Source organism: Panthera pardus, unplaced genomic scaffold (assembly GCF_024362965.1).
Source record: "Panthera pardus isolate Hobbes unplaced genomic scaffold, ASM2436296v1 HiC_scaffold_27, whole genome shotgun sequence".
Classification (NCBI taxonomy): domain Eukaryota; kingdom Metazoa; phylum Chordata; class Mammalia; order Carnivora; family Felidae; genus Panthera; species Panthera pardus.
The window spans coordinates 45,896,820-45,909,843 of record NW_026526843.1 but is presented as its reverse complement, the minus strand read 5'-3'; positions in this window follow the sequence as shown (position 1 = coordinate 45,909,843).

The following is a 13,024-nucleotide window of genomic DNA, read 5'->3' as shown; positions in this document are numbered from 1 at the left end:
TATCAGAGTTTCAGACCTAAACAAAACTGTTTTGATCCCTTTTGGAATCCATCTGCTGATCTTTACATCAAGGGTTGAAATACAAAATTGACCAATGAAACTCATTTTTTCATGTAGTGTAGTATGTTCTTAAAGGCATTTATATAAAAAAAATTCTTTAATAACTCAAAGGAAAACTTCCATTTTCAGTAACTGAAATAGCTGAGTAATTATTTTTTGAATCATACAGACCATGTGAATTATTTAATTAACTTTCCTTGTGATGGCTGCTAGGAAGCTCAGAACCTATTTTGCAACTCAAATCTACCAACTGTGAACTTTATTGGCATATGCTGTTCTTTCTGTTATATTAAATAACGATATTCTCTCCCAATTCCCTATTTTTATCTTGTAACACTGAAACCTGCTTCAAAACATTCTTTATTTTTTATTTATTTCTTTTTAAAGCTAATCTCTACACCTAACATGGGGCTTGAACTCACAACCTGGGGATCAAGAGTCACACGTCCTACAGACTCAGCCAGCCAAGGCACCCCTCTTTTTCTTAAAAAGAGAATCAGAAGGGCACCTGACTGGCTCAGTCGGTAGATCATGCACCTCTTGATCTTGGGGGTTGTGAGTTTGAGCCCCACATTTGAGTGTAGAAATTACTTTAAAAATATTAAAAGAGTGAGATATAAATAATAAATAAAAATAGTACCCTGACAGAAGTGTCACAGCGAGCATCCCTGTAGGTAGAGTAAGGGAATATAGTAACTATTCAGGTATAAATTTGATCTTCCAACAAATGTTACTTGAGAATCTCATGTGCCAGACTTGATTTTAAATATTTATTACATGTTGAAAATACGGTAAGAGTTTTGTGGAAGGAGGCAAAAATTACCCGTAAGATACAAGCATACGTATATGTAATTTTTTCCTTTATGCCAGATTTCCAGCCCCTTCTTAAGGAAGAATTGGATGAAATGTGCAAGAAGGAAAAGGACATGAAAATTGTGGTTTCTCTTCCTGGGAAAAGGGTGATCCAACAAGTAGCACTGATGTACAGATAACCTGTCATATACATACTATCATATTGTCAAATACATACAGACTATATTTCTGGGTTCTGTTCTGCCATGTTGCTGTCTTTCCAAAAAGTTCTTCTGGACCCCATCCCCTCCCCTAACTGTGGCTCCGATCAATTTCATTATTATAGCAAATATGCAGTTGCATGTATTCCTTCAGCAGAAATGTATGGAGTTATGTGCCAGAAACCATTCTAAGGTTAATAATAGCTAACATTCATTGAGCACTTATTTAGATGCTAAGCTCTTTGTTAAGTGCTTTGTATGTATTATTTAACCCTCACAATTGCTCTGTTAGTTTGGTGTGACTGTGATCCTGGGTTTTTTCCAAATAAGTAAACTGAGATTTGAAAAAGTTAATTAACTTGACCCATGTCACACATGTAGTAAATGGCAGAGCCAATACATAATTTAAGCCCAGGTCCCTTCACTCTGTGTCTTTGTTTACATAGACTTCCCCTACACAATTAGATGTACAGCAATTCCCCATTTTCTGTTCCTCCTAGCTCCTGGTAACTTCTATTCCACTTTCTGTTTCTATGAATTTGCCTATTCTAGGTACATCACATACGTAGAATCATATAGCATTCATCCTTTTGTATCTGGCTTCATTCACTTTGCTCATGCTGTGAGTTGGGAAGTATTTGCTGCTCATATGTTTTAGAATAGTTTGAGAAATGTAGGCAGTAATATGTTTAATGTTTGATAGCATTAATCAGTAAGGCCATCTCATTAAGTTTTTCTTTGTTGGGAAGTTTTTGATGCTGACTTAATCTCCTTATTGGTAATAAATCTGTTGAGATTTTCTATTTCTTTATAATTCATTTTCAGTATTTGTGTGTTTCTAGGAATTTTCCCATTTCATCTAGGTTGTCCAACTTGCTGATGTACAATTGTTAATAGTATTCTCTTATAATCCTTTTTATTTCTGTAAAATTGACAGTGATGTCCCTGATCTCTTTTCTGGTGTTATTAATTTAAGTCTTCTCTCTTTTTGTTTTAGTCTAGCTAAAGGTTTCTCAATTTCGTTGATATTTTCAAAGAATCTACTCTTGGTTTTATTGATTTTCTCTATTTTTATTCTCTATTTTATTGATTTCTGCTCTAATCTCTATTATTTCCTTCCTTCTGTTGGCTTTAGGTTTAGTTTGTTTTATTTTTCTTGTTTCTTATAGCGAAAAGTAAGGTTGTTGATTTAAGATGCCTCTTATTTTTTAAATTTTTTAATGTTTATTTATTTTTGAGAGAGAATGAGTGGGCAAGGGGCAGAGAGAAGGGGAGACACAAACACCAGAGCAGGCTCCAGGCTCCAAGCTGTCAGCATGTAGCCTGACGTGGGGCTTGAACTCACGAACTGTGAGATCATGACTTAAGCAAAGTCAGATGCTTAACTGACTGAGACACCCAGGTGCCCCATTCTCTTATTTTTAAATGTAAGTGTTTATAGCTACAACTTTCCCTGTTAGCACTGCTTCTGCTCCATCCTAGAAGTTTTCTTATGTTGTGTTTTCACTTTCATTGTTCTCAAGTAATTTTCTAACTTTCTTTATGATTTCTTCTTTGGCCCAATAGTTATTTATTCTGCCAATCTTTCTGCCTTTTTGATTGAAGAATTCAACCATTTGCATTTAAAATAATTTCTATTAAGGAAGGCCTCTGACATTTTGCCATTTATTTTCTACATGTCTTACAGTTTTGTTGTCCCTGATTTCCCTTTGTGTTTAGTTGATTTTTGTGGTGACAGGTTTTGGTTCCCTTCTCATTTCTTTTTGCTTATATTCTATAGATATTTTCTCAGTGGTTACCATGGGTAACATGTTACTATGGATGTTACATATAACATCCTAAAATTATAAAAAATCTAATTTTAATTGATACCAACTTGACTTTAACTGTGTAAAAAATGCTACTTTATTTATAACTCTGTTCTCCCCTTTAATGTTATTAATGTCACATATTACACCTTTATACATTGTGTGTTCAATAACATAGATTTATAATAATGATTATGTGTTTCTTTTTTAAATATTGTAGAAGATGAAAAGAGGAGTTACAACCCAAAAATATGATAATTCTGGCTTTTAAATTTGCCCCTGTATATCCCTTTGCGTTGTTCGTATTTCATCCTATGCCTTTGAGTTACTGTCTGGTGTCCCTTCATTGCAGCCTGAAGGACTCTGTAGCATTTCTTGTAGGTCTACTAGTAACAAGCCAGTTTTTTATCTGGCAATGTCTTAATTTCTACTTAATTTTTGAAGGGTAGTTTGACAGATACAGAATTCTTGCTTGACAAGATTTTTTCTTTCAGCACTTTGAATATGTGATCCCATTGCTTTCTGGCCTCCATGAGTTCTGAAGACAAATAGGCTATTAATCATACTGAGGCTTTCATGTACATTATGAGTCACTTCTTCCTTTATGCCTTCGAAATTCTCTCTTTTGCTTTTGACCATTTGACTATAATAGATCTCAGTGAGGGTCTCTTTAGTTTATCCTGCTTGGAGTTTGTTAACTTCTTGGTGTGTAGATTCATGTATTTCATCAAATATGGGAAGTTATTGGCCATTATCTCTTTTTTTTCTTTTTTTAAAAAATATTTATTTTTGAGAGAGAGTGCACACATGTGCACACAGGGGAGGGGCAGAGAAAGAAGAAGACAGAGGATCTGAAGGCTCTCTGACAGCACAGAGCCTGATGCAGGGCTTGAACTCATGAACCATGAGCCGAAGTTAAATGCTTAACCGACTGAGCCACCCAGGCACCCCAGCCATTATTTCTTCAAATATTCTTTATTCCCTCTTTCTCTGTCATCTCTTTCTCTGGAAATCCCATTATGTATATGTTAATATGATTGATAGTGTCCCACCAGTTTCTGAGTTTCTATTAATTTTTCTTCATTCTTTTTTCTTCCTGCTCCTCAGATAATCTGGATTGATCTATCTCCAATTTCATTGGCTCTTTCTTCTGCTTGCCCAAATCTTCCTCAAAACTCTCTCCTCAAGGGAATTTTTTTATTTCAGTTATTGTACTTTTCAACTCCAGAATTTCTTTTTTGGTTCCTTTTTATAAATTCTATCTCTATTGATATTCTCTATTTGGTATGACATTGTTCTACTGGTTTCCTATAGTTCTTTGCTCTTGGCTTCCTTTAGCTCTTTGGACATATTTAAGACAGTTGATTTAAAGTCTTTCCTAGTAAATCCAATGTCTCTCCAGGAAGTTTCCATTAATTTCTTTTTACCTGTGAATGGTCATACTATCTTATTTATTTATTTTTAATGTTTTATTTATTTTTGAGAGAGAGCGTGAGCAGGGGAGGGCAGAGAGAGTGGAACAGAGGATCCGAAGTGGGCTCTGCTCTGACAGTAGTAATCCCGATGTGGGGCTTGAACTCATGAACTGCTAGATCATGACCTGAGCCAAAGTCAGACACTCAACCGACTGAGTCACCCAGGTGCCCCATGGGCCATATGGGCCATACTTTCTACTTTTTTTGCATGCCTTGTAATTTTTGTTGAAAACTGGTTGTTCTGAATATTATAATATGGCAACCCTTGAAATATTATTCTCTCCACACCCCAGGGTTTGTTTTTTGCTTCCTAGTGTAGGTTGTTGTTGTTTATTTGTTTAATGACTTTTCTAAACTATTTTTGTAACGTGTCTATTCTGTAATATGGCCAGTGACATTTGTATCCCATTAGCTTAGTGGTCAACTAGTATTTTGACAGATGTCCTCAAATGCCTGGAGCCAGGAAAAGAAAACCAGAAGAGAAAAAAGAGAAAGAAAAAAAGTACTCTCCCAATTTTTGCAGACTGACTTTGTGTTGGAGGACCCCTTCAAAGATTAGCCAAACCCATCTACAACTCTGCTTTAGCCTTCCATTCTTGCTTGTACAAATCCTGAAGGTCAGCTAGAAGTGAAAGCTTAGGTCTTCTCAGGTCTTTTCTGAGCATATGTGCAGCTCTGGGCATGCATGTGGCTTTCTCAATTTCCCAGTATACATGAGAGCTGTTAAAAGCTCTTATTCTCTCACATATTTTCTTTCATAGCCTCTTCTTTCCCAGGATTTTCAGGCTATCTATTGGTTGTCCTGATTATTATCCCTTTCCCAGGCTGCTCCAGACAATATTTTGCCTTTAAATGCTTTTGGCAAAAGCTACCCAGGAAGCCCTGGGAATGCTCAGAGTCAGGTGAAATAAAGGCAGGTCCTTATGCCAGTCCTTGAGGGAGTCACTAGTCAGGTTGAAACACACAACCACAATCTTTGAGAATAAGGTCCATATTGCTCCTTCTGGTGGTATCAACCTGTGCCAGGAGTGCAGGATGTTGTCTTCATGGCTGCCGCTGACCTGGGGAGTGAGAAGTTGGTAGGCAGGTGATCAGAAACACTACTGCACTCTTTTACTGCAACATAGCCACTTCTTTTTCATTAAACTTTCCCCTACTTGTTGTAAGATTTGGGGTTTTTTTTGTACTACATTCCAGAGTTCCGCAAAAGTTGACAGTTTTTACCATCTAATTAGTAGTTTTCATGGAGAGATAGAACCCAGGAGTTCCTTAGTCTGCAACTTTTGGTAATGTAACTTGACAAGAATAGTTGCTATAAACTGTTTATTATCTTCCAGAGTTTTTATAAAGTTGATTTTGACAGTGACAATTTATTTCCTGCTTTTATGAAAGGAAGAACTTTTGCAGTTTCCTACTCCATCATTTTTGCTGATGTCACTCAAACACAGAAATTTTTTGTATCTGGACAAATTGCCCATCCCGGTATTTTATCCCACCAGAGAATCATTGCTGGAAGGAGACAGTGTCTGACCATTCTGACTTCTACATTGGCCTAGTGTTGGCTCTCAGCTCCAGCATTTTCATTGGAGTAAGATTTATCTTAAAGAAGATAGGACATATTAAAATGACCAACAACACTTCTATTAGAGCAATCTAATTTTTGTAAAAAAGAGCATTTAAAAAAAAGATTATTAAAAGATTATTATTATTATTATTATTAAAGATTCTGTCTCTCCCTCTCTGTTTTCCTCTTCCCCACTTGCACTCTCGGTCTCTCTCTCTCTCAAAAATAAATAAACATTAAAAATTTTTTTAAGATTATTTAGGGACATCTGGCTGGCTCAGTTGGGAGTACATGCAACTCGTGAACTTCTGGTCATGAGTTTGAGCCCCACATTGGGCAGAGATTACTAAAAATAGAAAAATAAACTTAAAAAAAGCTAATTTAAAAAATTAAAAAGGTTAGTTTTTCTTCTCTCCCACTTGCTTTTCTTTCCATTAACACATTTGCTTTCTTTTACTTGTCTGTATTTTATCTTATTTTTCAATTAACATGCAAGTTAATTTTATAATCAGAAAAAAATCAAGCTTTTTCAAAAACAGGTAAATATCCTGTTTCATAAATAGAATAAAAGAAGTTTCATGAATGTCATAGGAAAAAAATCCAAGCTCCTTACTAAAGCTCATAAAGAACAGTTACATTTTTTAATTGTTTTTTTCACCCGAAGAAAAAGATAAATAGTTGCATTATTACTTTATTATATTAGTGTTCTAGAATTGACAATTAATAATTTTTCTGCCTTCCCTTAGGTCATGGTAGTCATACATACTTGAAGGAATGGTTCTTGTAGGTTGAACTAATATTCAGTAACCACTCTTCAGTTTATAACCTACTGGAATTCTATTTAACCCCATGCTCATATAAAAAACAAGTTTTTTTTTTCAGAGATCACAGTCAGATTTAGAATAAGCCAATAAAGGGACACCTAGGTGGCTCAGTCAGTTAAGTGTCCAACTTTGGCTCAGGTCATGGTCTCATTGTCCATGAGTTTGAGCCCCATGTCGGGCTCTGTGCTGGCAGCTCAGTGCCTGGAGCCTGCTTCAGATTCTGTGTTTCCCTCTCTCTCTGCCCCTCCCCCACTCATGTTCACTTTCTCTCCCTCTCAAAATAAAAAAATTAAACATTAAAAACTTTAGAATAAGCTGACAAAGATTCAGGATTTCTCCTTTTCTCAGATATTTTCAGTAAAATCTCATTTCCTCCCATAATCACCTGCATACTCACACAGAAATAGTCACATAAGCATTACTTACTTTTCCAAAATAAAAAGTTATCTCGAGTATATATATCTCTCTCTGCCCTACATTCAGATCTGTTTCTGTGTAGCTAAGTCAAAAGCAACTTAACTTCAGCTCTCATTGACTTGGCCTAGAGTTATGATTGAGTCTTACTGTTCAAGGCTTGCACTATGGGTAAACAAATTTCCCAGAAAAATTCTCCAAATTAGGGGATATCCTGGGAACAAATAGCAGAAAGAGATAAGGATAAAGTTAATGTCAGACTCTAGAAATTGGAACTGCTTATGAACCTTTCAATAAAATCCTGCCTTTTTGTTCTTCTCTTCTGGTAGAAGTAGTGCTTTCTTAATCATAATGAAGTAGAAATTAAATGCTTATCTACTGCTAATTTCTCTGGACAACGTGATATATTTTCTTCTTATTTACCCAGTCATTTGCACACATTTGCTGATACTTTGATTGGTGGGTCATAACACATTAGAAACTATCAGCCTAAAAAATAAACTATCAATCCTGGCTCACTGGAATAGTGATAACTACTAGGGCATCAGTAAGAACTATCCTATTTGATAGCTGCTGTGGGATTTATTTAATTGGGAAAAAAACACTACTGGAATTTGGTAGATGCTCAGAGTTTACATAGCATAAGTGTATATTATATATAAGAGCTGTTGATTCTTTACAACGGCTGGACTTGACTTTAAGAAGTCTAGTGTATGTAAAAGTATATACCATATTTTGTTTATGTTCATGTTCCCTCACTTAGTCATGAACTTTGTGTTAGTAACCTTTGCAGTGGGAATTGGAAAAGCTACCAATTTTGTAGCCTGTGCCCGCTGGATGGACTGAATATATTAGTCAGGTAAGAAGAATTAAGATGCTTTATCTGAAGGGTGCCTGAATGGCTGAGTCAGTTCAGCATCTGACTCTTGATTTTGGCTCAGGTCATGGTCTCACAGTTTGTGTGTTTGAGCCCCGCATCAGGCTCTGTGCTGACAGAGTGGAGCCTGCTTGGGATTCTCTGTCTCTCTCTCTTACTCTACACCCCCATCTCTCAAAATAAGTAAACATTTTTTTAAAAATATGCTTTATCTGAGACTTCTGTTAGCATCATCATAATTTTTATTCTTTCTCATTCTTATTTTTAATTTCTATATTCCCAAATTAATTCTAACTGATAGTATTTTACTTCTGCCAAAGATGGTCTTTTATTATCCTCATCTCTTTATTTATAATAAATTTTAAATTTTAGTGTTTAGAAGATACTATATATTTTAGTGAATATTTGCCCTTATATAAAACCTTCCAATTTTAACATTGCTTAAATCATTACTTCTACAGTAACTTTTATAAAGCTAATTTATCTGTCTTAATACCCTTTGCTGCTTCTTACTTTGTTCCTAGGACCATTTTTATTACTATCAGCCATTTTTATTCCTATCAAAACACTAGAAAAAAATCTATGTGGTATCAGGAAATTGTAATGATCTTGGTCATTTTTACCAAGAATTTTTCCAAGAATTGCCTAGCCTAACTTTGTTTTATTTACCTTTATCTGTTTTCCCCTAATCAATTTTATCTTCCAATTTTTTTTAAAAAATTAATTTTTTATTGTTTATTTTTGAGAGAGACAGTGTGTGAGTAGGGGAGGGGAAGAGAGAGACGGAGACACAGAATCCAAAGCAGGCTCCAGGCTCTGAGCTGTCAGCAAAGAGCCTGATATGGAATAAGACTCTCGAGCCATGAGATCATGACCTGAGCTGAAGTTGAATGTTTTAACCTACTGAGCCACCTACTCTTCCACTTTTTGAATGAGTAACTGAATATGCGTAGAAAGATGGGCTGCATCCTAAGTGTTCTGAGCTCTAATGTAATATTGATCTATGCCTAACAGGGGGAGCAAAATTCTCCCTTATCACAGATGGTGGAGAAACTGAAAGATCTAGGTACTGATTGACAAAATGAAAACATTATTTCTAGTTAAAAATCACTTCGAATTTTTATTTTAAAATTACTTAGTAACAAGTTACACTGTGACCAGATATGGTTTATTCCAGTAATGAGGGTGGTTAGTTATAAGAAAATCTATCATCATAATCCATTATATCACCAAATTAAAAGAGAAAGTTCTATGATCACATTAATAGTGAAAAGGAATTTCTTAAAATTCAACAGAAATTCCTAAGAAAAACTCTAAGTAAAATAGGAATAGAAAAAAACCCTAAATAATACTAGTCTATTTACCAAAGACCAACAACAAAGAGTATCCTAAGTAGTAGCAAAAGACTCAAACCATTTTGTGTAAAAGCAGAAACTGTACAGTTATGCCTATTATTATTCAATATTATTTTAAATATTCTATACATGTGTTGTTCAATATGTTTAATATGATACCTACTAGTCATATATAACTATCCACATTTAAATTAATTAAAATTAAATAAAATTTAAAATGTAGTTCTTCTGTCTCACTAGGCATGTTTAAAGTGCTCTATAGCCACATGTGCCTAGTTGCTACATTAGACAGCACAGCTATAGAACATTTCCACCATCACAGAAAATTCCACTAGACAGTACTGTTATAGAGAATGAAGTAAGATAAGAAAAATTTGTGTATATACTGTGAAAGAAGAGATTAAATGACCTTTCTTTGGCTAATGTATGCTTATATACATAGCAAACCCAAGACTTTGGTAACAAAAAATCTAGAATTAATCAGAGAATTTGGATTCAAGATAAATTATTCTGTACCATAGCTATACATGCCTAAAAAATGGAAATAAGAAAAAAATTACACTTATGATAGCAGGACAAAAGAACTCATAAACAAAAAAAAGATACAAATACTGCATGATTTCACTTATATGTGGAATCTGAAAAAGTCACTCATAAAAACAGAAAGTAAGTAGAATGGTGGCTTCCAGAGTTCAGGGAGAGGGCACGGGGGAAATGGAGAGACGCTCAAAGTGTACAAAAGTTCATTAATATAGGAAGAATATGTTCTGGAAATCTAATGTCCAGCATGGAGACTATAGTTGGTAATACTGTATTATATTCTTGAAATTTACTAAAAGATTTTTAAAAGTTTTTATTTAAATTCCAGTTAGTTACCATGCAGTGTATGATATCTCATTGATCATACAATAATATCTCATAGTTTTGATTTGTACTTCCCTGATGATAAGTGATGTTGAGAATCTTTTTATGTGTCTGTTGGCCATCTATAGGTCTTCTTTGGAGAAATATCTATTCGTGTCTTCTGATGATTTTAATTGGATTATTTGTTCTTTATATATTTTGGATACTAGCCCTTTATCAGATATGTCATTTGCAAATGTCTTCTCCCATTCCATAGATTACCATTTAGTTTCCTTGATTGTTTCCTTCACTGTGCAGAAGCTTTCTATTGTGATGGTATCCTAATAGTTTATTTTTGCTTTTGTTTCCCTTGGCTCAAGAGACATATCTAGAAAGAAGTTGCTATGGCAGATGTCAAAGACATCACTGCCTGTGATCTCCTCCAGGATTTTTATGGTTTCAGGTCCCACATTTAGGTCTTAAACCATTTTGAATTTATTTTTGTGCATGGTATAAGAAAGTGGTCCAGTTTCATTCTTTTGCATATTGCTGTCCAGTTTTCCCAACACCATTTGTTGGAGAGACTGTCTTTTTCCCATCGGATATTCTTTCCTGCTTTGTTGAAGATTAGTTGGCCTTATAGTTGTGGGTTCGTTTTGGGGTGTTCTCTTCTTTTCCATTGATCTATGTGTCTCTTTTTGTGCCAGTACCACACTGTTTTCATCATTACAGCTTTGTAATATAACTTGAAGTCCAGCTTTGCTTTTCTTGTTCAAGGTTGCTCTGGCTATTCAGGGTCTTTTGTGGTTCCATTCAAATTTTACGATTGTTTATTCTAGCTCTGTGAAAAATGCTGGTGGTACTTTGATAGGGATTGCATTAAATCTATAGATTGCTTTGGGTAGTATAGACATTTTAACAATATTTGTTTTCTGATCCATAAACATGAAATGTCTTTCCATTTCTTCACGTCATATTCAAATTCTTTCATCAGTGTGTTACAGTTTTCAGAGTACAGGACTTTCACCTCTTTGGTTAAGTTTATGTCTAGGTATTTTGTTGTTTTGGGGGCAATTATTAAGTAGGACTGATTCCTTAATTTCTCTTTCTGCTGCTTCATTATTGGTGTATAGAAATTCAACTGATTTCTGTACGTTGCTTTTATATCCTGTGACTTTACTGTATTTGTTTATCAATTCTAGCAGTTTTTTGGTGAAGTCTTTAAGATTTTCTGTATATGGTATCATGTAATCTGCAAATAGTGAAAGTATTACTTCTTGCCAATTTGGATGCTATTTTTTTCTTTTTTGTTGTCTGATTGCTGTGACTAGGATTTCCAGTACTATGTTGAATAAATGTAGTGAGAGTGGACATCCTTGTCTTTTTTCTGACCTTAGGTGAAAAGCTCTCTTTTTTTCCAAACATTGAGGATGATATTAGCTGTGGGTTTTTCACATGTGGCCTTTATTACGTTGAGGTATGTTCCCTCTAAACCTACTTTGTTGATGGTTATCATGAATGGATGTTGTAGTATGTCAAATGCTTTTTCTTTTCCTTTTTTTAAAAATTTTTAATGTTTATTTATTTTTGAGAGAGAGAGAGAGCACACAACCAGGGAGGGACAGAGAAAGAGTGAGACACAGAATCAGAAGCATCTTCAGGCTCTGAGCTGTCATCATAGAGCCCAACACAGGGCCTGAACCCACGAACCGTGAGATCATGACCTGAGCCAAAGTTGGACATTTAACCGACTGAGCCACCCAGGCGCCCCTCAGATGCTTTTTCTGCATCTATTGAAAGGATCTATGGTTTTTATTTTTTCTTTTATTAATGTGATATATCACATTCATTGATTTGTGAATATTGAAGCACCCTTGCAACCTGAGAATAAATCCCACTTGATCATAGTGAATCATTTTTTAATGTATTGTTGGATTCAGTTTGCTAATATTTTACTGAGAATTTTTGCATCCATGTTCATCAGGGATATTGGCCTTTTTTTAGTGGAGACCTTATCTGGTTTTGGAATCAGGGTAATGCTGGCCTCATAGAATGAATTTGGAAGTTTTCCTTCCTTTTCTATTTTTTGGAATAGCTTGAGAAAAATAGGTATTAACTCCTCTTTATTTTTTTTAAATGTTTTTATTTGTTTTTGAGACAGAGAGAGACAGAGCATGAGCAGGGGAGGGGGAGAGAGAAAGGGAGACACAGAATCTGAAGCAGGCTCCAGGCTCTGAGCTGTCAGCACAGAGCCCAACGCAGGGCTCGAACTCATGAGCTGTGAGATCATGACCTGAGCCAAATTCAGACGCTCAACCGACTGAGCCATTCAGGTGCCCCTAACTCCTCTTTAAATGTTTGGTAGAATTCACCTGTGCAGCCACTTGGCTCTGGACTTTTGTTTGCTGTGAGTTTTTTTGATTACTGATTCAATTTATTTGCTAGTTATGAGTCTGTTCAAGTTTTCTAGTTCTTCTTGTCTCAATTTTGGTAGTTTATATATTTCTAGAAACTTATCCATTTCTTCCAGGCTGTCCAATTTATTGGCATGTAGTTTTTCATAACATTTTCTTATAATTGTTTGTATTTCTGTGGTGTTGGTTGTTATTTCTCCTCTCTCATTTGTGATTTTATATATATATGTAGAATATATATATATATATATATATTACACATATTAAGAGCTTTAAGATATTAATACTTTTTTACTTAGTAAGTCCACTTCAGATTAACTAACTTAAAGGGTTTATCTGACTTGCACACAATGTTTTGTGGGCAAGTATATTCTTCA